This window comes from Eretmochelys imbricata, chromosome 8 (genome assembly GCF_965152235.1).
Source record: "Eretmochelys imbricata isolate rEreImb1 chromosome 8, rEreImb1.hap1, whole genome shotgun sequence".
In the NCBI taxonomy this organism is placed as follows: Eukaryota; Metazoa; Chordata; order Testudines; family Cheloniidae; genus Eretmochelys; species Eretmochelys imbricata.
This window is the reverse complement of record NC_135579.1, coordinates 38549940-38577105: the sequence shown is the minus strand read 5'-3', so window position 1 is coordinate 38577105 and position 27166 is coordinate 38549940. Positions and strand designations below refer to the sequence as shown.

General features: G+C 43.1%; 1 protein-coding gene and 3 pseudogenes across 1 annotated transcript in view; all 4 read right to left on the bottom strand.

Moving 5' to 3' along the window:
- Positions 1–27166, bottom strand: part of LOC144269650 (protocadherin gamma-A11-like) — a 347802-nt gene that overhangs the window by 106411 nt on the left and 214225 nt on the right. The gene's annotated exons all lie outside the window — the stretch shown is intronic.
- On the bottom strand, positions 8695–11073 carry LOC144269126 (protocadherin gamma-A4 pseudogene; annotated as a pseudogene).
- LOC144269125 (protocadherin gamma-B5 pseudogene) lies at positions 13463–15898 on the bottom strand (annotated as a pseudogene).
- Positions 20680–21951, bottom strand: LOC144269124 (protocadherin gamma-A5 pseudogene; annotated as a pseudogene).

Here is a 27166-nt window from a genome sequence, read left to right as displayed (position 1 = left end):
AGGTACTATCTATTAAAAAGGTAAGCTCATGGTGGTGGTGAGACAGACTAGTAATAAGGGGACTATCTGTGACTCCATGTTAAGGCTGTCATAGTGCCTAAGGTGTTTACACTTGATATTTGTTTAGCAAAATCTAAGTATAGAACTCACAACCAATTTGGGGTTTGTTCCATGGTTCCTAACAGTCTGGCCTGACTTTAGTACTTACTCTCTTGAGTCACTGCAGGCAGCGATACAGAAGGAACACAAGCCACAATAGGGAAAGAGCAGGTTAAATAATGTTTAAATAAGTTGGTAGGGCCTGACGAAATTCATCTTACAGTACTTAAGAAACTAGGCGAAGCAATCTCAGAACTGTTAGCCATTTTCTTTGCGAACTCCTAGGGGACAGATGAGGTCCCAGAGTACTGGAAAAGGGCAAACATAGTATCTGTCTTTTAAAAGAGGAAAAAGATGAACCTGAGGAATTATAGACCTGTCAGCCTAATTTCAATACTAGGATAGATACTAAAACTAATTACTAAACAATACTGAAACTAATTAGTGATACTGAATTATAAGATACTGAAACTAATTATTAAACAATCATTTTGTAAGGTTCTAGAGGACAACAGAATTATAAAGAATAGCCAGCATGGATTTGTCAAGAACAAAACATGCTAACCAAACTATTTGCCTTCTTTGACAGGGTTACTGGCTTTGGGGATTGGACGGAAGCAGTAGATATAATATATATTGATTTTAGTAAGGTTTCTGACACAGTCCCACATGACATTATCATAAGCATACTGGGGAAATGCAGTCTAGATGAAATTTGTATAAGATGAGTTCACAACTGGTTGAAAGACCTTATTCAAAGAGTAGTTATCAATGGTTAATTCACAAACTGGGAGGATGTATTTAATGGGGTTCTGCAGTGGTCAGTCCTGGGTCCAATATTATTCAATATTTTCATTAATGACTTTCATAATGGAGTGGAGAGTATGCTTATAAAATTTGTTGATGACACCAAGATGGGAGGGCTTGCAAGCACTTTGGAATACCGGATTATAATTCAAAATGACCTCTACAAACTGGAGAATTGGTCTGAATTCAACAAAATGAAATTCAATAAAGACAAGTGCAAAGTACTTAGGAGGGAAAAAATCAAATGCACAGCTACAAAATGGGGAATAACTGGCTAGATAGTAGTACTGCTGAAAAGGATCATGGGATTATAGCAGATTGCAAATTGAATATGAATCAACAGTGTGATGCAGTTGTGAAAAAGGCTAATAACATTCTGGGGTGTATTAAGAGGAGTGTGATATGTAAGACATAGGAGATAATTGTCCCCCTGTATTCAGCACTGTTGAGGTTTCAGCTGCGGTGCTGTGTCCAATTCTGGACACCACACTTTGGGAAAAATGTGGACAAACTGCAGAGAGTCCAGAGGAGAGCAACAAAAATGATCAAATGTTTAGAAAACCTGACCTATGCAGAAAGGTTAAACAAACTGGGCATATTTAGTCTTGTGAAAAGAAGACTGAAAGGGGACCTGATAACAGTTTTCAGATATGTTAAGGGTGTTGTAAAGAGGATGGTGATCAGTAGTTCTCTATGTCCACTGAAGGACAAGAAGTAATTGGCTTAATCTGCAGTAAGGGAGATTTAGGTTAGACTAGGAAAACCTTTCTAACTATAAGGGCAGCAAAACACTTGACTAGGCTTCCAAGGGAGGTTGTGGAATCCCCATCATTGGAGGTTTTAAAGAAAGGGGTTGGACAAACACCTGTTGTGATGCTGGCAAACTAGGTGCCAACTTCTGCCAAGGTCCCCATGCCTCATTTGAATATTAACAAACAGGTAGCTGGAATCAGTATAGTTCACCTGAGTGTTAGTATTATTAAAACAGGTATCAGAATTATAAAAATGTGCTTAGTGTTTAGAATTTATTGAATGCTTGTAAGTTTCTGCGTGCATTAATCTCACTTATAAAATCTGTATCCAACATTGTAAGGTAATATTTAAGCATTTGTATTATAAGCCTCTGTAAATCACCAGACAGGACAGAAACATTAACTCGTGTTAAATACTAGCCTCCAACAAAAGATGTTATGTCCTGCCTGGCAAAGAAGGCCCATCAACACCAGAACAACTATTGTGAAACATCAGAAGACAAAAGACTCTGTTTATTACTCTTCCCCCGTACTCCATGAGTAGGAAACCTGCACATGAATTCCTCACAATAGTTAAGTTTGCAAGCTGAAGCAGAAGAGAGGAAGGAATCAGAAGCCCTAGCAAGGAGGAACTGTATATTTATGCTAATTAAACTCTAAGGGGCCAGGATTAAGAAACATAAGCAAAAGATCCCAAGTGCTTAGCCAGTGTTAGACCCAAGGAACACATAGAACTTGCTTATTAGAGAAGCTTCTAATCTACTACCTTTTGAAATTTAAGACTATAACTCATTTAAGTGTGTATGTTTAGCTGTTTTAATCTTTTCCTAGTTAATAAATGCTTAGATACTTTATTATAGATTTGGCTACTAGCCTGGTCTTTGATGTGAGACCTCTAGTGCAATGGACCTGGGGTAAGTGACTAATCCTTTGGGACTGGGAGTAACCTGACTATTGCTCTGATCTTTGGTGGAAGGGACGGTAAATCACAACGGCAAGCTTACCTTGGTGGTGAGACCGATTGGAGTATCCAAGGGGACTGTCCGTGACTACATGTTAATGCTGTTAAAGTATTTAAGGAGTTTACACTTGGTTAATTGGATAATTGGTTGGTGAAAACTATATATAGAATTCACAGCCAATGGGTAGGAGCGGGGAGTTGTGCCCTGTTTCCTAACAGTCTGTCCAGGCTCTTGATTCATTGCAGGACAGCTTGACACCCGTTATGGATGGTATAGGTTTTCTTGGCCCTGACTCGGTAGAGAGGGCTGGGAGGTCCCTGCCAGTCTTACATTTTTATATTTTTATTGTTCTATGATTAATTCCTGTTTCAGAGACTCCAGTGATGTGTACAACATAATAGCCGAAAAATTACTCACGTTCAATTTCACAATGACCTCCTACACTCCTTAAAGAGGTAAACATATACTTTAAAAATCTGCAAACAAAGATGAGTATGAAATTAGAAACTTACCTCCCCAGCAGTCTCCTTCTGAGTATGTAAGATGCTACTTCCATTGCCCAGAAATAGCATCCCTGAGCTGTCACTACACAGAATATTCTCTGCTATCTGGACATTAGGATTCTTCTTGCAATCCGAGGATAAACACAGCTGATATGAATAAGGCAAAGTTCCATCATCATAGTTCAGTGGGAACCTGTGGCTAGCCTCTGAATAAGAGTCAGGACCAAAACACTGAAGTAATTTAGGTTTCCTTGAACTTCGCAATTTCATCACAATAACGAGTGTAACGGTCAGGAGGAAGAAAAATGAGATCAGGGCTAAAGCAAGCACCAAGTAGAACTGTAAATCAGACTGAGATGCCGAGTCACCCGATTGGTCGCTCATTTCCGGAAGAGCCTCTTGGAAGTTCTCGGCAAACACCAGATTGAGAGTCACTGTGGCGGACAGAGGCGGCTGCCCGTTGTCCTTCACCAGGGTGACCAGCCTGTGCCTCACAGCATCTCTGTCCGCAAAGGCGCGGGCTGTCCGGATCTCCCCGCTCTGCAGCCCCATGCTGAAGAGCGACGGGTCCGTGGCCTGGAGCAGGTGGTAGGAGAGCCAGGCATTGTGTCCTGAGTCAGCATCCACCGCCACCACCTTAGTCACCAGATAACCTGCCTCGGACGAGCGAGGGACCATCTCGAACAAGGCGGAGCCATCGGCTCCGAGCGAAGGGTACAGGATGCGAGGGGCGTTATCATTCTGATCCACAATAAATACCCTGACGGTGACATTGCTGCTGAGAGGCGGGGACCCGCCGTCTTGGGCCTTCACTTGCAGCTCAAACTCCCGGAATTGCTCGTAGTCGAAGGAGCGCTGCGCATAGATCGCTCCGGTCTGGGAGTTAATGGAGATGTAGGAGGAGAGAGGCACCTCTTCTAGGTTGTTGCTCAGGAAGGAGTAAGTGACTCGGGCGTTCCGGTCCAGATCCCGGTCTGAGGCTTTTACACTGAAAATAGAGGCCCCTGAGGGACTGTTCTCTGGCACATAGGCGGTGTAAGAAGCTTTCTGAAAGACAGGCGCGTTGTCATTGATATCCGAGATCTGCAACAGGATGGTTTTCTGGGTGGAGAGTGGGGGAGAGCCTTTGTCTACAGCTGTGATTGTGATATTGTACTCCGGGGTACTTTCCCTGTCCAGGGTGCTGTCTGTGACAATTTTGTAATAATTATTGGCAGACGATATTATCTTAAAAGGCGAATCATCCTGCAAATGGCAGGAGGCCTTTCCATTATCTTCAGAATCTTCATCCTTAACATTGATCAGAGCTAGTCCCAGCAAGTGAGTCTTCTGGGATTGGATTGGACATGGATGTGAGTGTCATTTCGGGGGCATTGTCGTTCTCATCAAGAACCTCGATCTTCACTTCGCAGTGTGTCACTAGTCCGCCTCATCCTTTGCTTCTACCACCAGGGTGTAGTCACGTGTCTCCTCAAAGTCAAGGGTCCTTTACGGTGATTTCCGGTTTCTGGATCCAGCCTGAATTATGACGGGCCTTTCACTGGACTCTCTGGCTGCAGACGTAGCTGATCTGAGCATACGAACCTTCATCATTGTCGGTGCTTTAACCTGAAGCACTAAGGAGCCCGTCAGAAATCAGGCTGAACCCAGACAACCGGGAAAATCACCGTAAAGGAGCCCTTGGACTTTGAGGGAGACACGTGACTACACCCTGGTGGTAGAAGCAAAGGATGGAGGCGGACTAGTGGACACACTGCGAAGTGAAGATCGAGGTTCTTGATGAGAACGACAAGCCCCCGAAATGACATCACATCCATGTCCAATCCAATCCAGAAGATCACTTGCTGGGACGGTGATAGCTCTGATCAATGTAAGGATGAAGATTCTGAAGATAATGGAAAGGCCTCCTGCCATTTGCAGGATGATTCGCCCTTTTAAGATAATATCGTCTGCCAATAATTATTACAAAATTGTCACAGACAGCACCCCTGGACAGGGAAAGTACCCCGGAGTACAATATCACAAATCACAGCTGTAGACAAAGGCTCTCCCCCACTCTCACCCAGAAAACCATCTGCTAAATGGCAGGAGGCCTTTCCATTATCTTCAGAATCTTCATCCTTAACATTGATCAGAGCTATCACCGTCCCAGCAAGTGAGTCTTCTGGGATTGGATTGGACATGGATGTGAGTGTCATTTCGGGGGCATTGTCGTTCTCATCAAGAACCTTCGATCTTCACTTCGCAGTGTGTCACTAGTCCGCCTCCATCCTTTGCTTCTACCACCAGGGTGTAGTCACGTGTCTCCTCAAAGTCCAAGGGCTCCTTTACGGTGATTTTCCCGGTTTCTGGATCCAGCCTGAATTTCTGACGGGCCTTTTCTGGAATGTGGCTGAAGACGTAGCTGATCTGAGCATACGAACCTTCATCATTGTCGGTGGCTTTAACTGAAGCACTAAGGAGCCCGTCGGTGCATTTTCCCTTAGGCTGACTTTGTAGAGCTCCTGAGTGAAGATGGGGGGGTTATCATTGGCGTCGGCGACATTAATCCATATCTGGGCGGTCCCAGTTCTCTGCGGCTCTCCCCCATCCACAGCCGTGAGGATCAAGTGAAGGCTGCGCTGGCTTTCCCGGTCCAGGGGTTTCTGCAGCACTAAATCTGCATATTTATTGCCATCCGGCTCTCTTTGACTTCCAGGATGAAATCCTGATTGGGGCTCAGCTGATAACTCTGCAGAGAATTCACCCCAACGTCAGGGTCTTCAGCATTTCCCAGGAGGAAGCGGGCACCTGGTAAAGTAGATTCACTCATCTCTAGTTGATATTATCTTTTAAGAAACGCGGGGTATTATCGTTAATGTCCTGGATCGCGACATTTATGTGGAAAATGTTCAAGGGATTTTCCAGCACAGTTTCGAAATTTATGATGCAGAGTTGAGATGTCCCGCAAATCTCCTCCCGGTCTATCCTGTCATTCACATAGACTTTGCCATTTTCCTCATTCACGCTGAAGTGTTGCTTTTTATCTACAGAGACAACACGGAGCTTCCGGTTGGGCAGTTCTCTCACACTGAGCCCCAAATCCTTGGCGAGATTCCCCACAAGGGAACCTTTCGCCATTTCCTCGGGAATCGAATAACTGATCTGCTCCGAGACCGCCCGGCAGAACAAAGACAATAAGAAAGGAAACAACAGTACTTGCCGTGTGACTGTCCGGATAGGCTCTCGGCGCCTGATTTCCATCCGGTCCCTGTCAGATTTGCTCTATCTTGCTGTCTTCTTTGTTTTCATTAATCACTTCAGGTTGAAGACATGTGCGATCACGTAGTGCAAATAGAGTCCGGATTGTCTTCTTCGCTGTACAGAGCGCCCTGTGACGGTTCCCTTTCCCCTGCCGGACTGGGAAGGTCTCTCTGCCGTTTCCTCTCCCATCTGCGCTGTGTGCGGAGCAATCGCACTGCAGGAGGCTCGGATGGATCTCCAGCTCCAGCCTTGGCTCCGCATTGGCCAACAGCGGCACTCTGAGTCTCAACGGGAGAACTGCAAGAGCAACGATTTTATTATGGGCGACGACGCAGCTCTAGGACTCTCGTGGGAGTTTTTTCTATTCAAAACGTATTGTGAGTGTACAGTGTTGTAAAATGATTTCTCTTAATGGTAAACAAGTGAATCACAGATGAGATGTAAAAATCTCGACTGTAAATAGTGTGTACGTATGTTTGTGTGTAGCCATCCATGAATCGTGCAAACCTCAGACATTCCTGAGTTTTCTGTATCGCTTGTGTGTATGTGGTGACAATGATTCTTTCAGTATATTTATATCTGTATATATGAATATGAATAGGCAGGAAAACTTTCCAATTTTCACAAGTTCTATTCAAAGCATCACATCTACCACAGTCACTAATACCCGTGAGACACAGCCAATAGTGTTTGACAGAGTGTAGCATTTTTAACACGTGAGTGACATGAGCGCGTTTGAGTAGCCGCGGGCTCTAACCCTCAAAGTAAACTTCTGAACTGAGCCATTTTTTGAGTTAGCTTTGAGTCTTATTGTCCGTTTTAGCTTCTCTTTTTCCTTCAAACTATTCGGTCCACTCACAATACACAGAGTGTTTCTAAAGCAACAAAGGAAAGTTTCCATTCTCAAATTGTACTATAAGTACATACTAGGCAGAGTTCTCCGACAGAACTGCCCTAAAAAGCACAGTAAAAGGTTCCCAAACATACCCTGAAATGTTCCAAAATGGAAGCATCTCTGGAAAGGTAAAATCAGTCCTAGTAAATCCATATATTAAAAATTGTCCTACGATGCAAAGATAAAATAAAACTGTCAAATATCCCTACACCACTGACAGATAAGTTATCTATAATTATAGGTCCACTCACCAAGGAAATTCCAGTGAGCCATTTTTAAATTGTTTTTAATCCATGTGCTGTTGAAAAACATCTCGCTTCCTCGATAAACATGACTAAGAAATGTTAGAATATTTCTTCTAATACTAGCTGTGTTTAAAAGCATTAGTATAATCTGCCACACATATATGGCAACTTCTCAGGGCGCCAAACTAGGACACAAGGCTACTATTTTTACAATAAATGAAAGAAATGTTCAAATAGTATCTTCATCCTAAATAAATACTATAGAACGGTTGCCCGCTTTTCACTCAAGCTGCTGGTCAAATTTCTGGGCCCTGGGGAGATTCCAGCTGGAAGCAGAAGTTGATGGAGTCTGGTATTTTCTTTGATGCAGTCTTGTTTATGTACAGTGAATGTACAAATACCTTCTTCCCCAAAGACAGGAGAACCCCACCCCCCAAAAAGGAGTCGTTTCTCAGCGTACAGACCCAAGACTCATAGCCAACACCAGACCCAACACTCTCTCAGTTTTGTGCCTATGCGTTATGCCTCTCCTGCACCCCCCACACAAACATTACTCAGCAACAGCCCTCCCCCCACTCACTCCAAATTCCCGGGTGGGTTCACAACCCCCTTTTGTCTTAGGGGAGGGGCTTCCCATTAACTTATCCTGAGAGCTACGTTACTTGAAAGGTGTATTCACACCCAGTCTCAAAGAGGATTATGATTGATGCAGTCACCAATACCTCTCAGAATAACATAACGTTAATTTCCTCTTTATGGATTTTGAATGCATATAGTTTGCAATTACATCAAGTTGGAATTCAAGCAAGCTTGTTTGCAAATTAAAATAATATTGACAGCCAAGTCGATACCTATTCACCCTGCTTTACAACACAGTTCATATTCTCTGCCAATCTTTTTTTTTTTTTAAATTATGCCCGAACACCTTTATATTATTTCAGGCAATGAAAAGCATCCGTTATCACAGAATCCGTTATCCGTTATTCATCAGAACTCGTAAAGTGACACAAAACAAAACTTATAAATTCTGACCAAATGCTCCGGGGACTACAATGGCTTCCAAAACACTTCCAAATTAATTCCAAGAGCATTATGCTGAATATAACATTCACTCCCCTATATATTTAGAATACTGCTATATATTCAAAAGTCCTTATATCTAAACACAAATAAGAAAGCGCCAAAATATCAGCTCACCTGAACGCAGGTCTGATCCCCTTTATTAATGTATAACTCTTCAGTCATTAGAATAGGATTCTTTATCTCGTAAGTCTGCTGACTGGTCAGAGTATTTGAATAGTTTGATTTGGGAAAGTTGAACTGGCTCTTTCCGCAGTTCGTGGTTAGAGAACCCTCATGTGAGTAGGAGTGAAGAAAAGCTCTGACTCCATCGATCCCCACAAACTGCGAGACGGGAACTCCACTGAAAGTCACACTCGAGGAGTCAAACAGTTGCGAGCTTCTCCGCCTGCGGAGCCTCAGGGCCAGTAATACTATGATAAAAGTAAAGAACAAGCAAGAAACGGAAGCCACAGTTATCACCAAATACAAGGTGAGGCTGGACTGGGGGTCTGCGGGAGCTGAGAGACTGCTTAAATCAGAGAGGATTTCGGGGATGCTGTCAGCCACCACCACCGTGACAGTGGCCGTGGCAGAGAGAGGGGGCTGCCCGTTGTCCTTCACCAAAACCGCCAGGCTTTGCTTGAGCGCATCTTTGTCTACAAAGGAGCGTGCTGTCCTGATCTCACCGCTGTGGAGTCCCACAGAGAAGAGCCCCGGCTCTGTAGCCTTCAGCAGCTGGTAGGAGAGCCAGGCGTTCTGCCCGGAGTCTGCATCCACCGCCACCACCTTAGTGACCAGGTAACCCGGATCGGAGGAGCGAGGGGCCAACTCCACTCCCGTGGAGCCATCGGTGGGAAAGGAGGGGTGTAAGATGTGCGGGCTGTTGTCATTCTGATCCAGTATAAAGAGAGTGACGGAGACATTACTGCTGAGAGGTGGGGAACCCCCATCCTGAGCCTGCACTTGGAACCGAATCTCCCGGAACTGTTCGTAATCGAAGGAGCGCAGAGCGTAGAGAGCCCCAGTCTCGGAGTTAATGGAGATGGAAGAGGACAAAGGCACTTCGCTTCTGTCTCCTTCAATAATGGAGTAAGTGACTCTGGCGTTGTCCCCCCAGTCGGGGTCACTCGCCCTCAGGGAGAAAATGGAGACTCCTCTCGGGTTATTCTCCATGACGTAGCCGGTGTAGGACGTTTTATCTAAAAGAGGACAGTTGTCGTTCCTGTCTAAAATCCGGAGTTGGATCATGGTGGCTGTAGAAAGAGGAGGAGTCCCATTGTCCGTGGCGGTCACTGTGATGTTGTATGCTGCCACCTGCTCCCTGTCCAGGGCTCGGTCTGTCACCAGACTGTAATAATTCTCGAAGGGTTTCTTCAGCTGGAAGGGGAGGTTGCCGAGTGTGGAGCACGTGACCTCCCCGTTCTCTCCTGAGTCTGGATCTTGCACATTTAAAAGGGCGATGACAGTCCCGCAGGGAGAGTCCTCGGGAATCGAGCTGATGAGAGACCTGAGAGCGATTTTCGGAGCGTTGTCATTCTCATCGCGAACAACGATTATAATTTTCGATTTGTCGAAAAGACCTCCCACGTCATGCGCTTGCACCTCAATTTCATATAATGCAGCTTCCTCAAAGTCCAGTTTGCCCACGACTGTTATTTCACCAGTTTTAGGGTCCAAGTGGAATATTTGGGAAGCTTTGTCTGTGATTTTTTGGAAAGAGTATTTCACCTCTTTGTTGACTCCTTCATCCGGATCAGTGGCTTTTACTGTGACAACCGGGGAACCTTCAGGCACGTTTTCCCAAATGCTCACTCTGTAGACAGGCTGGCTAAAAACTGGGGCATTGTCATTAGAATCGAGAACAATTACGCGGATTTGCGCAGTGCCGGATCTGACTGGATCTCCCCCGTCAGTGGCTGTGAGGATTAGCTTGTGAACTGCTTGTTCTTCCCGGTCTAGAGACTTTTCCAGCACCAATTCAGCGTATTTTATTCCATCAGATCGCGTTTCTACATCCAGTAAGAAATGCGTGTTACTGCTGAGTTGATAGCTCTGGATTGAATTTAGTCCCATATCTGGGTCCTCTGCCTGACGCACAGAAAACCGTGATCCTGGGGCTGTTGTTTCACTGATTTTTAAATCGAATTCTTCTGACTGGAAGCTGGGAGCATTATCATTAATATCTGTGATTTCTACTTCGACCGGAAAAAGTTTCATTTTATCCTCCACTATAACCTCACAGTTTAACACACACTTCTCCACCCGGCCACAGATCTGCTCTCTGTCTATTCTCTCCGTGATGTATAAATGGCCGCTCTTGAAATCTAAAGCAAAGTACTGAGTCTTACCTCCGGAAACAATATGGACTCCGCTGTCTGAGAGCTGCTTTACATCCAGCTCCAGATCCTTTGCGATGTTCGCAACAAAAGACCCTTTCTTCATTTCCTCCGGAATAAAATAGCGAATCTGCCCAGAAATTGCCTCCCAAACGGTAACCAGTATCATGCAGAACAGGGCTCGCCCTTTGCAATCCCGGAGCCTTTGTGCATCTGCAGTTCCCATGGTAATGTGGAAACGCCGCAGATTCTCCGCCAGGGAATGTCTGCCAAATGTTTCCGAAAATATCGGGTGTTAAATCATAAGCCTATTTCAGCCAGTATCGTCCATTAATGCTTAGTCCGGAGAGACCCGCTGAGTGAGAGTCTGATCTCTGTGTCCTGTGCTATCCCACAGCGGTGCTGGGCTGGCTGGATCTCTCATCGCGTTTCTTCTCCCTGATTGGTGAACAGCGGCGCTCAGAGTCTCAACCAATTACTGCAGAAGCTCTGTGCTGGAGTTTGTAGATTTGTATTTATATTTGACACTTAAATTTTTTAAAATAATCGGCGTTCTTTTTATTAGGTAAATATGAGTGTGATATATGCACAGGAAATCCACAAAATTGTTGTCAGTGACTAAACGTTTTTTCCTTATAAAGACTTACTGATAATATTTTTGTAATTTTAATCTTGCTGCATATGAATTAAACATAACTCCCATTTCCCTGGGAGTTATAATGTATATATGTAGCTTTTAAATATAAGTGACTTTTTTAGAATTTCACTCACTTACTATGTTATATACTAATATCCTCGTTTAGCAACCTTATATTTGATATATACATCTGCAGCATTAAGTAATCTTTTGTTCACATTTCAGATATTTTGACTTGGCCAGATTCGTCATTTAATTCATAACATTCATTACCAAATCAGTAGATTAAATGAAATTTGTAAGTGTTATCTATGGGTGGGCTTTGTCAAATGGGTACTATAAAACAATTTGTAGTCTGTGTATTTCCCAGTCTGATAGCTTTCAAGTTCAGTTTTGTAATATCTAGTCTAATTTTCCTTGCTAATGCTACCACAAGAGGAATATATATGCCGATAATGCATGAAGTCAAAATATGAAAGGAACACATGTATGTATATATATACACACAACATACACATATACATAGGTAGATACCACATATGTAGTAGTAATATCCATTTGATAAATTACAGAGCCACGAGATGAATAAGATCACATGTTTCTTCAATTTGGCATGCATCTTTGAACACTTCAATTGCACTTTGACCACTACTGTGTGCCTTTGAGGACAACCTATGTTCTTATGTTCTAACTTCTAAAATTTCCAGACCGCTGAGTCCTTCAAAAATGAGGTATTCTGAAATATAAGCATTAGAGGGAAATGTTTCCTACTTCCCCTCAGTTGTGGAATATGCTCCTCCCCCGTTAAAATATTTAAATTAACCCCAGAGCCATTATAGTCAATATTTAGTCATGCTCCAGGGACAATTCTAAGGATCGATATCTCGAGATTCTGGAGGGCTATTAGTAGATCTACGCTATTGAAAAGTAAGTGTTTAACATGTCCATTGAATTCAGCACTTGCTCCTAGCTCTGGAAAGTGCAAAGAGGGCCACCTCCAGAACATATCATGTGTACGTACAGAAATGCATTTTAAGGATTGTTATGGCCCCTATGATCTATGAATATTTGGATTCACGGTACCCAAGAAAACCTGGCTTGACAAGAGCAGATAAAGACAGAAAAATACTCTACAACATTTTTAAATCTCCCAACTATTTGTAAAATATTTCCACCATGTAAATTGTGTGGCATATGCAGAATACATTATGACATTTTGTGAGGGTTTTTTTTATCATCACTTGTTTTAGTTGACCTGCATAATTATGTCATGACTCTACCACTGGTAGGAAATAAAATAATCAAAAAATATGCCAATAACTTCTTTATATGACACCATACCCCAATACCATCCTATAAAAGTCTCAAGAAAAAGATGAGAAGTCGGTCAAATATTTAATTATTTATGATTACAACAACCACCTAAAATCTTAAAGAAGAGGTGCTCAGAAAAGCATACAGAAGAGTATTAAAGAAAATTTGCATATTACAATTAGATGACTTTAATAGTTTTGTGCTTCTTCCAAAGAAGACATCTTACCTAAGTTGCATAAATATTTCCACATAACGTACTTATTTCAGTTAAACCTTTTGTAATGAGACGAAAGAGGCTCTGATTTGGAAAGTAAGAATGGATGTGCAATTAAGGAAGTGGATAGGGAATTGGGAAGATTGAATTTTATCTTAGATTCAAATGCAGAATTCCTCTGTGACATACCCAAATCACTTATATCCTTTGCCTCTCATTTCGTCATCTATAAACGGAGATAATCTTTCTCTGTCATGCAGGGATTTTTGTTCTGAAAACAAATTCATTTATATATGTGATACCTCAACCACTATGGAGATAAAAGCAAGAGATACACCTAAAAACATTAAGGCAGTATTTCAAAATGACTGCCTACAATGTAAAAATATCAGATTACACATGAAAAAAGAAGCTCACCTCCCCAGTAGTCTCCGACTCAGCCTGTAAACATCCATTGCCCAGAAATGACATCCCAGAGCTGTCACTGAACAGAATATTCTCTGCCGTCTGGGCACTGGGTTTCAGGAAGGTACATTTATTCCTCCTTAAATCTGAGGACAAACACAGCTGGTAGGTGTAAGGCAAAGACCCATCTTCATAGCTTGGTGGGAACACAGAGCCGGTCTTTGGATAAGGGTTAGGACCAAAACACTGAAGCAATTTGGGATTTCCTGACCTTCGCAATTTCATCACAATGGCCAGTGTCACTGTCAGGAGGAACAAAAATGAGATCAGGGCTAAAGCCAGCACCAAGTAGAACTGTAAATCAGACTGAGATGCCGAGTCACTCGATTGGTCGCTCATTTCCGGAAGAGCCTCTTGGAAGTTCTCGGCAAACACCAGGTTGAGAGTCACTGTGGCGGACAGAGGCGGCTGCCCGTTGTCCTTCACCAGGGTGACCAGCCTGTGCTTCACGGCATCTCTGTCCGCAAAGGCCCGGGCTGTCCGGATCTCCCCGCTCTGCAGCCCCATGCTGAAGAGCGACGGGTCCGTGGCCTGGAGCACGTGGTAGGAGAGCCAGGCATTGTGTCCTGAGTCAGCATCCACCGCCACCACCTTAGTCACCAGATAACCTGCCTCGGACGAGCGAGGGACCATCTCGAACAAGGCGGAGCCATCGGCTCCGAGAGAAGGGTACAGGATGCGAGGGGCGTTATCATTCTGATCCACAATAAACACCCTGACGGTGACATTGCTGCTGAGAGGCGGGGACCCGCCGTCTTGGGCCTTCACTTGCAGCTCAAACTCCCGGAATTGCTCGTAGTCGAAGGAGCGCTGCGCATAGATCACTCCGGTCTGGGAGTTAATGGAGATGTAGGAGGAGAGAGGCACCTCTTCTAGGTTGCTGCTCAGGAAGGAGTAAGTGACTCGGGCGTTCCGGTCCAGATCCCGGTCTGAGGCTTTTACACTGAAAATAGAGGCCCCCGAGGGATTGTTCTCTGGCACATAGGCGGTGTAGGAAGGTTTCTCAAAGACAGGCGCGTTGTCATTGATATCCGAGATCTGCAACAGGATGGTTTTCTGGGTGGAGAGTGGGGGAGAGCCTTTGTCTGTGGCTGTGATTGTGATATTGTACTCCGGGGTCCTTTCCCTGTCCAGGGTGCTGTCTGTGAGGAGCTTGTAGTAACTGTTAGACGAAAACACTACTTTAAAAGGCAAATTGTGTTGGATGTGACAGCTGGCTTCTCCGTTTTCTCCCGTGTCTTGGTCACGAACTTTGATCAGAGCTATCACTGTCCCAGGTACTGAGTCTTCAGCTACCGGGCTGGACACGGATGTAAACGTCAATTCCGGGGCATTGTCGTTTTCGTCAAGAATTTCTATTTGAACTTTCGAGTGAGCGGATTGGCCACCCCCGTCCCTGGCTTCTACGCCCAACATGTATTTATGTGTGTCTTCAAAGTCTAGAATCCGTGTATTTGTAATTCTTCCTTCCTCAGGATCTAAAAAAAATAATGTACGTGCATTATCTGGTATGTTGCTGAATGAGTATGTGATTTGGGCATATAACCCTTCATCCTGATCCGCGGCTTTCACCTGAAGCACTAAGGAGCCCCGTGGTAGGTTTTCCCTCAGACTGACTTTGTAGATCTCCTCACTAAATACGGGGGGATTGTCATTAGCGTCAGTGACATTAATCCTAATATAAGCCGTCCCGGATCTGACTGGATCTCCCCCATCCACGGCCGTCAGGATCAAGTGTTGAGAGTTTTGCCTTTCGCGATCCAAAGATTTTTCCAGAATTAATTCTGGGTATTTATTTCCATCCGGGCTCTCCTTTACAGCCAGGGTAAAATGCGGGTTCTTGCTGAGTTGGTAACTCTGCACTGAGTTGACCACAACGTCTGGATCTTGCGCAGATTCCAGTGGAAACCGCGCACCAGGCAGTGCTGATTCAATAACTTCTAAATCAATATGGTTTGCCTTGAACCGCGGCGCGTTATCATTAATATCCTGGATCGCTACATTCACATGGAACACATTTAAAGGATTTTCCACCACAGTTTCGACTGTCAGGACACAAACGGGTGTCTCCCGGCATATCTCCTCCCGGTCTATCCTGCCATTCACATACAGGTTGCCATTTTCCCCATTCACACTGAAGTATTGCTTTTCCGAATTGACACGGAGCTTTCGCTGCTGCAATTCTCTGATATTTAATCCCAAATCCTTGGCGAGATTCCCCACAAGGGAACCTTTCGCCATTTCCTCAGGTATGGAATAACGAAAGTGCTCCGAGACCGCCCGGCAGAACAAAGACAATAAGAAGGGAAACAACAGTACTTGCCGTGAGACTGCTCGGCTCGGCTCTCGGTACCTGATTTCCATCCCGGTCTCTGTCAGATTTCCTTGTTTATTTTGGTTATATCTGGTGTTTACAAATCTCATCAGGGCAAAGGAATTCGCGGCAAAGGGCTAAACATTCCGGTATTGTGTGTTCTAACGGTAGTTCCCTTTTCTCAGCCGGGCTGGGAAGGTCTCTCTGCTGTTTCCTCTGCGATCTGCGCTATGTGACGGAGCAATCGCACTGCAGGAGGCTCCGGTGGAACTCCGGCTCCAGCCCTGGCTCCGCATTGGCCAACAGCGGCACTCAGCGGGAGAACTGCAATAGCAGCGATCTTATCAAGGCACCGGTGCAGTTTAGTCGCTTTATTTACTAATTATTAACATGATTATAATCTAAAGAATATACTCAAATTGTGAAGCACTGCACATTTCTTGTTAACTGTAAACGACTGCATCCCAGAGCAAAACTATACATATATTCTCAATTTTTTTTTTGTAGATATAGCTCTACATATGTGGAAGCTTTGGTCTGAAATCTTGTCCTTTTCTGCAAGCTAATCCTTTTGATTTACTATAAAACAAATAGCTGTCTGGTTAATCTAAAAAATGAATACGGGTGATTTATAGTTCTAATTATTTTTAAACTATATCAAATGAGTAGATACAAGAACTTTTCAACCCTTGCAAAAAGTTCTCGACCATAAACCACAACTCTCAAATATCGACGTTCACACGTATGCGTGAAATCCAGCAAGTGATAATTGTGAAATATTTGACAGAAAGAATTATTTTCTTAATTGAGAAGAGCGGGAACGATTGCGGGTTTATATACTTGATTAAGCATAATAAATAAAACCCATTTCGGACAAACATATATGTCCATTTAAGCTTCTCTTTTTTTGGAAGGAAATCTGCCCATTAAAAATGTATAACTACAAAAAGAAGATGAAGAAGAAGGTTCCACTCTCCTAAGTGATACTGTACGTAAAAGCTAGCTTCTCTCATAAATCCTAATAAACAAAATAAAAGGAGACCAGACGAACCCTTAAGCGTTCCATATATAAAGCATCCCTGGAATCCTGAGAATGTCCTCTTGAAAGCCCTGCATACAAAAGCTTTTCCATGATGCAAATCTAAACTAGGACAATCAATCATGTCAGCGCAAGTCAGACGTAAATCTGTTACTATACGCCCATTATACCAACATATTTCAGTCAGTTAAGAATTTATCTATATTAATATACATAGCTATAGACGCATCTAATTATTCTTTAAAAGCATAACAAACAAGAATTAAAATATTCTCTCTGAAATGTTGAATTAATCAGTTAATCATAAATAAAGGATTCTATAAGTTAGTTTCTGCATTATGTATTTCTATTCTCTCTCTGTAAATATAGAAAATTAGTAAAACCTAAAACTTCAAAACAAAAACCAAAACCCTCCCTAAAGAACAGTGTTTACTCCTAAAAGGGCAGGAAGCCAGACACCAGGAAGTCATTAAACATTAAAAAGGTTGCAGAGCAGTTTTTAAACTAAGAGATGGGGGAAAGCGGATTGCTGCAGAGGCGCCTGTGGATCGGACAGAGACTTCTCTTAGAGGAGAGTCTATTGATAGAGATTCTCTAGGTTTTAGTCAGGAGGAGAGGATGGAAGAGGATAAAGTATAGGCCAGATCAGACAAGAAACATTCAAGTAAAAAAGAATCTGCACATCAGAAAAGGGCAGACAAATAAACAGTGATAAGTTTTTAAAGTGCTTGTACACAAATGCTAGACATCTAAATAATAAGATGCATGAACTAGAGCGTCTCTTGTTAGAGGAGGATATTGATATAATAGGCATCATAGAAACCTGGTGGAGTGAGGACAGTGAATGGGACACAATCATTCTGGGGTACAAAATATATGGGAAGGACAGAACGGGGGCGGGGGAGGGGGAGAAACACTATATGTGAAAGAAAATGTAGAATCAAATGAAATAAAAATCTTAAATGAATCCACATGTTCCATAGAATCTCTATGGATGGTAGTTCCATGCTCTAATAAGAATATAACAGTAGGGATTTATTATCAACCACCTGACCAGGACAGTGATAGTGACAATGAAATGCTAAGGGAGATTAGAGAGGCTATCAAAATAAAAAACTCAATAGTAGTGGGGGATTTCAATTATTCCCCTATTGACTGCGTACTTGTCACCTCAGGATGAAATGCAGAGACAAAATTTCTTGAGACCTTAAATGGCTTGGAGCAGGTGGTACAGGAACCCACAAGGGGAGAGGCAACTCTCGATTTAGTCCTGAGTGGAGTGCAGGATCTGGTCCAAGATGTAACTATAACAGGACCGCTTGGAAATAGTGTCCATAATATAATAACATTTAACATTCCTGTGGCGGGAAGAGCACCTCAAAAGCCCAACACTGTGGCATTTAATTGCAGAAAGGGAAACTATAGAAAAATGAGGAGGTTAGTTAAACAGAAATTGAAAGATACAGTGACTAGAAATCCCTGCAAGCTGCATGGACACTTTTCAAAGACACCATAATAGAGGCTCAACTTAAATGTATACCCCAAATTAAAAAACACAGAAAAGAACTAAAAAAGAGCCACGGTGGCTTAACAACCATGTAAAAGAAGCAGTGAGAGATAAAAAGGCATCTTTTAAAAAGTGGAAGTCAAATTCTAATGAGGTAAATAGAAAGGAGCATAAACACTGCCAAATTAAATGTAAAAATGTAATAAGAAAAGCCAAAAAGGATTTTGAAGAACAGCTAGCCAAAAACTCAAAAGGTAATAACAAAATGTTTTTTAAGTACATCAGAAGCAGGAAGCTTGCTAAACAACCAGTGGGGCCCCTGGACGATTGAGATACAAAAGGAGCACTTAAAGACGGGATAAAGTCATTGCAGAGAAACTAAATGAATTTTTTGCTTCAGTCTTCACAGCTGAGGATGTTAGGGAGATTCCCAAACCTGAGCCATCTTTTGTAGGTGACAAATCTGAGGAATTTTCACAGATTGAAGTCTCACAAGAGGAGGTTTTGGAATTAATTGAGAAACTTAACAATAACAAGTCACCGGGACCAGATGGCATTCACCCAAGAGTTCTGAAAGAACTTAAATGTGAACTTTCAGAACTATTAACTATGGTTTGTAACCTGTCCTTTAAATCAGCTTCTGTACCCAAATGACTGGAAGATAGCTAATGTAACACCAATATTTAAAAAGGGCTCTAGAGGTGATCCCAGCAATTACAGACTGGTAAGTCTAATGTCAGTACCATGCAAATTAGTTGAAACAATAGCAAAGAATAAAATTATCAGATACACATAAATTGTTGCACAAAAGTCAACTTGGTTTCTGTAAAGGGAAATCATGTCTTACTAATCTATTAGAGTTCTTTGAAAGGGTCAACAAACACGTGGACAAGGGGGATCCAGTGGACATAGTGTATTTAGATTTCCAGAAAGCCTTTGACAAGGTCCCTCATCAAAGGGTCTTATGTAAATTAAGTTATCATGGGATAAGAGGGAAGATCCTTTCTTGAATGGAGAACTGGTTAAAAGACAGGGAACAAAGGGTAGGAATAAATGGTAAATTTTCAGAATGGAGAAGGGTAACTAGTGGTGTTCTACAAGGGTCAGTTCTGGGACCAATCCTATTCAACTTATTCATAAATGATCTGGAGAAAGGGGTAAACAGTGAGGGGGCAAAGTTTGCAGATGATACTAAACTGCTCAAGATAGTTAAGACCAAAGCAGACTGTGAAGAACTTCAAAAACATCTCACAAAACTAAGTGATTGAGCAATAAAATGGCAAATGAAATTTAATGTGGATAAATGAAAAGTAATGCACATTGGAAAAAATAACCCCAACTTTACATACAATATGATGGGGGCCAATTTAGCTACAATTAATTAGGAGAAAGATCTTGGAGTCATCGTAGATAGTTCTCTGAAGATGTCCACACAGTGTGCAGCGGCATTCAAAAAAGCAAACGGGATGTTAGGAATCATTTAAAAAGGGATAGAGAATAAGATGGAGAGTATCTTTTTGCCTTTATATAAATCCATGGTACGCCCACATCTTGAACACTGCATACAGATGTGGTCCCCTCATCTTAATTAGAAAAGGTTCAGAGATGGGCAACTAAAATGATTAGGGATTTGGAACAGGTCCCATATGAGGAGAGATTAAAGAGGCGATGACTTTTCAGCTTGGAAAAGAGGAGACTAAGGGGGGATATGATAGATGTATATAAAATCATGAGTGGTGTGGAGAAAGGGAATAAGGAAAAGTTATTTACTTGTTCCCATAATATAAGAACTAGGGGCCACCAAATGAAATTAATGGGCAGCATTATTTGTTTTATTTAAAACAAATAAAAGGAAGTTCTTCTTCACACAGCACAGTCAACCTGTGGAACTCCTTGCCTGAAGAGGTTGTGAAGGCTCTGACTATAACAGGGTTTAAAAGAGAACTGGATAAATTCATGGAGGTTAAGTCCATTAGTGGCTATTAGCCAGGATGGGTAAGGAACGGTGTCCCTAGCCTCTGTTTGTCAGAGGGTGGAGATGGATGGCAGGAGAGAGATCACTTGATCATTACCTGTTAGGTTCACTGCCTCTGGGACACCTGGCATTGGCCACTGTCTGTAGACAGGATACTGGGCTGGATGGACCTTTGGTCTGACCCAGTACGGTCATTCTTATGTTCGTACGTTTTAAGTCCAGTTGGGACTTCGCTATTAATTTTATGTGGAAGGTATTCAGATAATACGATGCTAGGTGGCAGTAGATAGCTAGCTAGCTAGCTAGATAGTTATTGCAACAAAGAAAGTGATCTAACTGCACATTTCCAGATTTTGATGCATATTTTAATGTAAACCATATTATTATTCAGAGCTATGATAACTTCCCCACAAATTGGGAGACGGGAACTCAAGGAGTCAAACAACTGCGAGTTTCTCCACCTGCGAAGCCTCAGGGCCAGTAACACTAGGATAAAGGTAAAGAACAAGCAGGAAACGGAAGCCACAGCGATCAGCAAATACAAGGTGAGGCTGGACTGGGGGTCTGCAGGAGCTGAGAGGCTGCTTAAATCGGAGAGGATTTCGGGGATGCTGTCAGCCACCACCACCGTGACAGTGGCCGTGGCAGAGAGAGGGGGCTGCCCCTTGTCCTTCACCAAAACCGCCAGGCTTTGCTGGAGCGCATCTTTGTCTACAAAGGAGCGCGCTGTCCTGATCTCTCCGCTGTGGAGTCCCACAGAGAAGAGCCCCGGCTCTGTAGCCTTCAGCAGCTGGTAGGAGAGCCAGGCGTTCTGCCTGGAGTCTGCATCCACCGCCACCACCTTAGTGACCAGGTAACCCGGCTCGGAGGAGCGAGGGGCCAACTCCACTCCCGTGGAGCCATCGGTGGGAAAGGAGGGGTGTAAGATGTGCGGGCTGTTGTCATTCTGATCCAGTATAAAGAGAGTGACGGAGACATTACTGCTGAGAGGTGGGGAACCCCCATCCTGAGCCTGCACTTGGAACCGAATCTCCCGGAACTGTTCGTAATCGAAGGAGCGCAGAGCGTAGAGAGCCCCAGTCTCGGAGTTAATGGAGATGGAAGAGGAGAGCAGAGCTTCCTGGATCTGACCCTGGGTAACAGAGTAAATGACTCTGGCGTTCTACCTCCCACCCCAGCGCCGGGGTCACTCGCCCACAGTGTGAAAATGGAGGCGCCTCTCTGGTTATTCTCAGTGACATCGGCCTTGTAGGATGTTTTATAGAAGAGCGAACCTTTGTCGTTCGTGTCTAAAATCTGGAGGGGGATCGTAGTGGCTGTAGAAAGAGGAGGAGTCCCATTGTCTGTGGCGGTCACTGTGATGTTGTATGCTGCCACCTGCTCCCTGTCCAGGGCTCGGTCTGTCACCAGACTAATAATTCTCGAAGGGTTTCTTCAGCTGGAAGGGGAGGTTGCTGGGTGTGGAGCACGTGACCTCTCTGCTCTCTCCTGTGTCTGGATCTTGCACTGTTAAAAGGGCGATGACAGTCCTCGGGGATCGAGCTGATAAGAGAACTGAGAGCGATTTCCGGAGCGCTGTCATTCAGATCAGACCACAACCACAACTTTTGATCTTTCAAAAAGAACTTCCAGTCATGCGCTTGCACTTCAATTTCATATCATGTAGATTCCTCACAGACTAGGTTCCCCAGGAGTGTTACATCTGCCGTCTTCGAGTCCAAGTGGAAAAGCATTATCAGTTATCTTTCTAACTGAATATTGCATTTCTTTATTGATTCCTTCATCCGGATCAGGCGCTTTCACTGTCACTGCTGTGAACCCTATAAGGCACTTTTTCCAGAACACTCAATTTGTAGACAGGCTGGCTAATTGTATTGTCTATTGTCATTTGCAGCCTCAACAATAACTCTGATAATGCAAAGTGCCAGACCTGACGGGATCTCCTCCGTCGGTGGTTGTAAGGGTTAGATCGCAAAGTTTGTTCTTCTCTGTCCATCCACTTTCCCAGCACCAATTCCGCATATTTAACTCCATTGGATCCACTTTGCACAATCAGACAGAAATGCCTATTCCTGCTAAGTTGATAGTCCTGGGGAGAATTAATGCCTATATGTGGTCTTGCGCCTCCTGAAGTGGGAATCGGGTCCCCGCCACTGTTAACTCTCTGACTTTTAACTCTAGTTCCTTCTTTTGGAAGCTGGGGACATTATCATTAATATATTTTATTTCAATGGCAGTTTCATAAAGTTTTATTTCATCCTCCATTATAGCCTCACAATTTAACAAACAGTTCTCCATCCGGCCAGCTCCGACTATCCTTTCCGTGCAGATTAAATGGTCTCTCTTAAAATTCCAAGCAAATACTGAGTCTCACCTCTTGGCACAAAAAGTACTCTGCGGTCTGAGAGCTCTTTTATACCCCTCCCCAGCCCCTCCTCCCCCGGTCATTTGTGATGTTCCCCATGAAAGAGCCTTTTTCCTTTTCCTCCGGAATCGAATAGCGAATCTGCCCAGAAACTGATTCCCAAAGTGTAACCAATATAACGAAAAACAGGGCTCACCCTTCGCAGTGTCGTTGCTTATATGTTCCTGTCACTCTCATGCTGATGTGGAGATGCCGCCCATTCTACGTCTGGGAATGTCTCTGTTCTGGTTTTATATCTGGCCGAATGTTTCCGACAGTATCACTTGTTAAATCATAAACTGTTTCCATCGAATATCGCCCCTCATGATTCCACCCAGACCGGCTCAGTGAGAGAGTCAGACGTGTTCTGGGCTGTGACATACCGGGGCGGAGCTGGCCGGATCTCTCCTGGCATTAGTCTGCCTGATTGGTGAACAGCAGAGCTCAGAGTCTCAGCCAATAACTGCAGAAGTTCTGTGCTGGAGTTTTTCGATTGGTATTTATATCAAACAATAATGACACACGCTCCCTGCAAGTTTTTAATTTGATATTTTAAAATGTAAATATGCTACTTTTCACTTTTAAATAAATAGGAGAGTCTACTGGCACATAAGGAATGAACGAAAGTGTTGCTGATGCAGAATCTCTTTATTTTCCATAAAAATATTGTAATAATATGTTGTATAATTTTAATATGGTTGTCCATGAATTTTACACACATGTTTGTTTATAATAATCATGCATATGTCACCTTGACCAATCGGTCCTTCAGCCCTCATATAGATTACGCCAATCACAACACATCTTCCAGTCTTCTCTTATCCTGACCTTGCTTCTCCATGTTCAGCCATGCCTTTTCACCATAAAATCTTCCCATCTCTCTGGAGATTGACCTAGTGGTCATTTCAGTTCCCATGGGTACCACTTGGCGACAGCTGCAGTCCACTGATTGTCACTGAGCCCAGTTATATGACCAGCCTATCGCATTTTATTGTACCTGCTTTCAACACAGATGTCCTGCACTCCACTTTGCTGTCTGATCACTTCACTGGGGATTTGGTCATGGATTGGAATCCCACAAATTCCATGTATATGTAGATGCAAATATTTTTGTATATGGATATGATATTCTTCCACCTTTCATTTGGGTGCTGTGCAATTGTTAAACAGTGCTGCCCAATTTCAGCAACCTTCTTTCTGGTTTGTACATCTGCAGCTGTAAATACTATTTGTTTTAAGATAGTATTTATTTGTTCAAATGTTATTCATAAAATTAATTAGTAGTTCAATTGACGATAATGATAGGAACTCAGCAACAAACAAGAGGCAGGGACGCTGGAACAATTTGTATAGTGGGGGTGCTGAGAGCCTGTAGTGGGGCAGCTGCCCCACTCCTGAAGAACAGGGGTTAAAACAGCCAAGCTAGGCTTGGAGTAGCAGCCACTGCTGTGGCCAGCTCAGTTAGGCCAGCCACAGCTGTGGCTAGCTGACCCTGATAAGAGGGCTGTGGGCCAGAAGCTGGAGGAGTCTCACTCTAGCCCGGGAGGCAGAAGGGCTAGCTGCCTGGGAGCAAGGTACCTGAAATGGAGCAATGCTGGGGAAGGGCAAAGGGAGCTGGGGAGCTCCATCTTGGTAAAACCCCAGGCTGCAAATAAAATAACAGAACACCACTAGCCATCACCTTCAGCCCCCAACTAAAACCTCTCCAATGCATCATCAAGGATCTACAACCTATCCTGAAGGACGACCCATCACTCTCACAGATCTTGGGAGACAGGCCAGTCCTTGCTTACAGACAGCCCCCCAACCTGAAGCAAATACTCACCAGCAACCACACACCAGAACCACTAACCCCGGAACCTATCCTTGTGACAAAGCCCGTTGCCAACTGTGTCCACATATCTATTCAGGGGACACCATCATAGGGCCTAATCACATCAGCCACACTATCAGAGGCTCGTTCACCTGCACATCTACCAATGTGATATGTGCCAGCAATGCCCCTCTGCCATGTACATTGGTCAAACTGGACAGTCTCTAAATAAAAGAATAAATGGACACAAATCAGACATCAAGAATTGTAACATTCAAAAACCAGTTGGAGAACACTTAAATCTCTCTGGTCACTCGATTACAGACCTAAAAGTTGCAATTCTTCAACAAAAAAACTTCAGAAACAGACTCCAATGAGAGACTCCTGAATTGGAATTAATTTGCAAACTGGATACAATTAATTTAGGCTTGAATAGAGACTGGAAGTGGATGGGTCATTACATAAAGTAAGGTTTCAGAGTAACAGCCGTGTTAGTCTGTATTCGCAAAAAGAAAAGGAGTACTTGTGGCACCTTAGAGACTAACCAATTTATTTGAGCATGAGCTTTCGTGAGCTACAGCTCACTTCATGGGATGCATACCGTGGAAACTGCAGAAGACATTATATACACACAGAGACCATGAAACAATACCTCCTCCCACCCCACTGTCCTGCTGGTAATAGCTTATCTAAAGTGATCATCAAGTTGGGCCATTTCCAGCACAAATGAAAACCTGGATTTGTGCTGGAAATGGCCCAACTTGATGATCACTTTAGATAAGCTATTACCAGCAGGACAGTGGGGTGGGAGGAGGTATTGTTTCATGGTCTCTGTGTGTATATAATGTCTTCTGCAGTTTCCACGGTATGCATCCCATGAAGTGAGCTGTAGCTCACGAAAGCTCGTGCTCAAATAAATTGGTTAGTCTCTAAGGTGCCACAAGTACTCCTTTTCTTTTTACATAAAGTAAAACTATTTCCCCATGTTTATTCCCCCTTCCCCCCACTGTTCCTCAGACGTTCTTGACAACTGCTGGAAATGGCCCACCTTGATTATCACTACAAAAGGTTTCCCCCCCCATCCCAGCCCCCACTCTCCTGCTGGTAATAGCTCTCCTTAAGTGATCACTCTTGTTACAGTATGTATGGTAACACCCATTGTTTCATGTTCTCTATGTATATAAATCTCCCCACTGTATTTTCCACTGAATGCATCCGATGAAGTGAGCTGTAGCTCATGAAAGCTTATGCTCAAATAAATGGTTAGTTTCTAAAGTGCCACAAGTACTCCTTTTCTTTTTTCAGAAGAAAATGATATTGAATGTTTATGGATCAACTTCCTAACAGATAAAGCACAAGATGGGGTACTAGCTGGTGGCTGCTACAGACCACCAAATTACACTAGGTAACAAGATGACCACCCCCTTACTGACCTATCAATAATACACAGTACAAACAAACAAACAAAACAAAACCTGTGTGATCATGGGAGACCTGAGGTCTCATGCTGCCAGTACGAAAACATCCTTGTCCTAACAGATAAAGATAATGCTGATTACAGCATTAAAAGTTAATGGTAGCTTCTGTAGAAGTGATCATGACTTGATCACCTTTATAATGTGCAAGCAGAATAAAGTCCAGATGAGTAATATTATACTTGGTGCTTTACTAAGGACAATTGCACAAAGCTGAAAACAATTATGAGCCAAATCAGTTTGTAGAAATAATTTAATCAACAAATGTGCATGATAAATGGGAATCCCTTAAGAACACTATACTAGATGCCCAAAAAGCCAAAATCCCATGAAGGAGGAAGAAGGCTGTGCTGGTTAAAAACCAACCTGCTTTAGATAGGAAGTGAAGGCAGCAGTAATTTTTTTTTATATGCAAGATTACAAATGAAAGAAATGGGAAATTGATAGTAATGAATATAAATCAGAAGTTAGGAATTGTATAAAATTGATAAGGGAAATCAAGGGACAGGAGGAGAAATCTTTGACCAACAGAGTTAAAGAAAATGATGAGGAGTTTTTTAAATACATTAGGAACTAAAAGAAGCCTGACAATGGTATTTGTCTATTACTAGATGGAAATGGTAGAATTATCAATAACAAAGAGGAATAGATAGAAGTGTTCAATAAATATTTCTGTTCTGTATTTGAGGAAACAGATGATGCAGTTGTGATGTTGGCAGACCAGGTGCCAGCTCATGCCAAGGTCCCCATGTCTCAAGAAACACTGACAAATATATAGTTGCAATAAGTCAGGCTCACCTGGGCTAATATTATTAAAATAGGTATTAGAATTATAAGAATGTGTTTAGTGTTTCTTTAAAGACTTATGAGTTGTGGTATGCATCAACCTCACTTATAAATCCTGTATTCCATATTGTAAGTGTAACATTGGCAGCCCAGATGCCAGTTCATGCCAAGGCTCCTTAGGCCTCACTGAACACTGATAAATCCATAGCTGGAAACCAGTCTGGGTCACCTATGTGTTAGCATTGTTAAAATGGACATTAAGTTGATAAGAATGTGTTTTGTGTTTGGACTTGATGAAATGCTTGTAGGATGTTACATG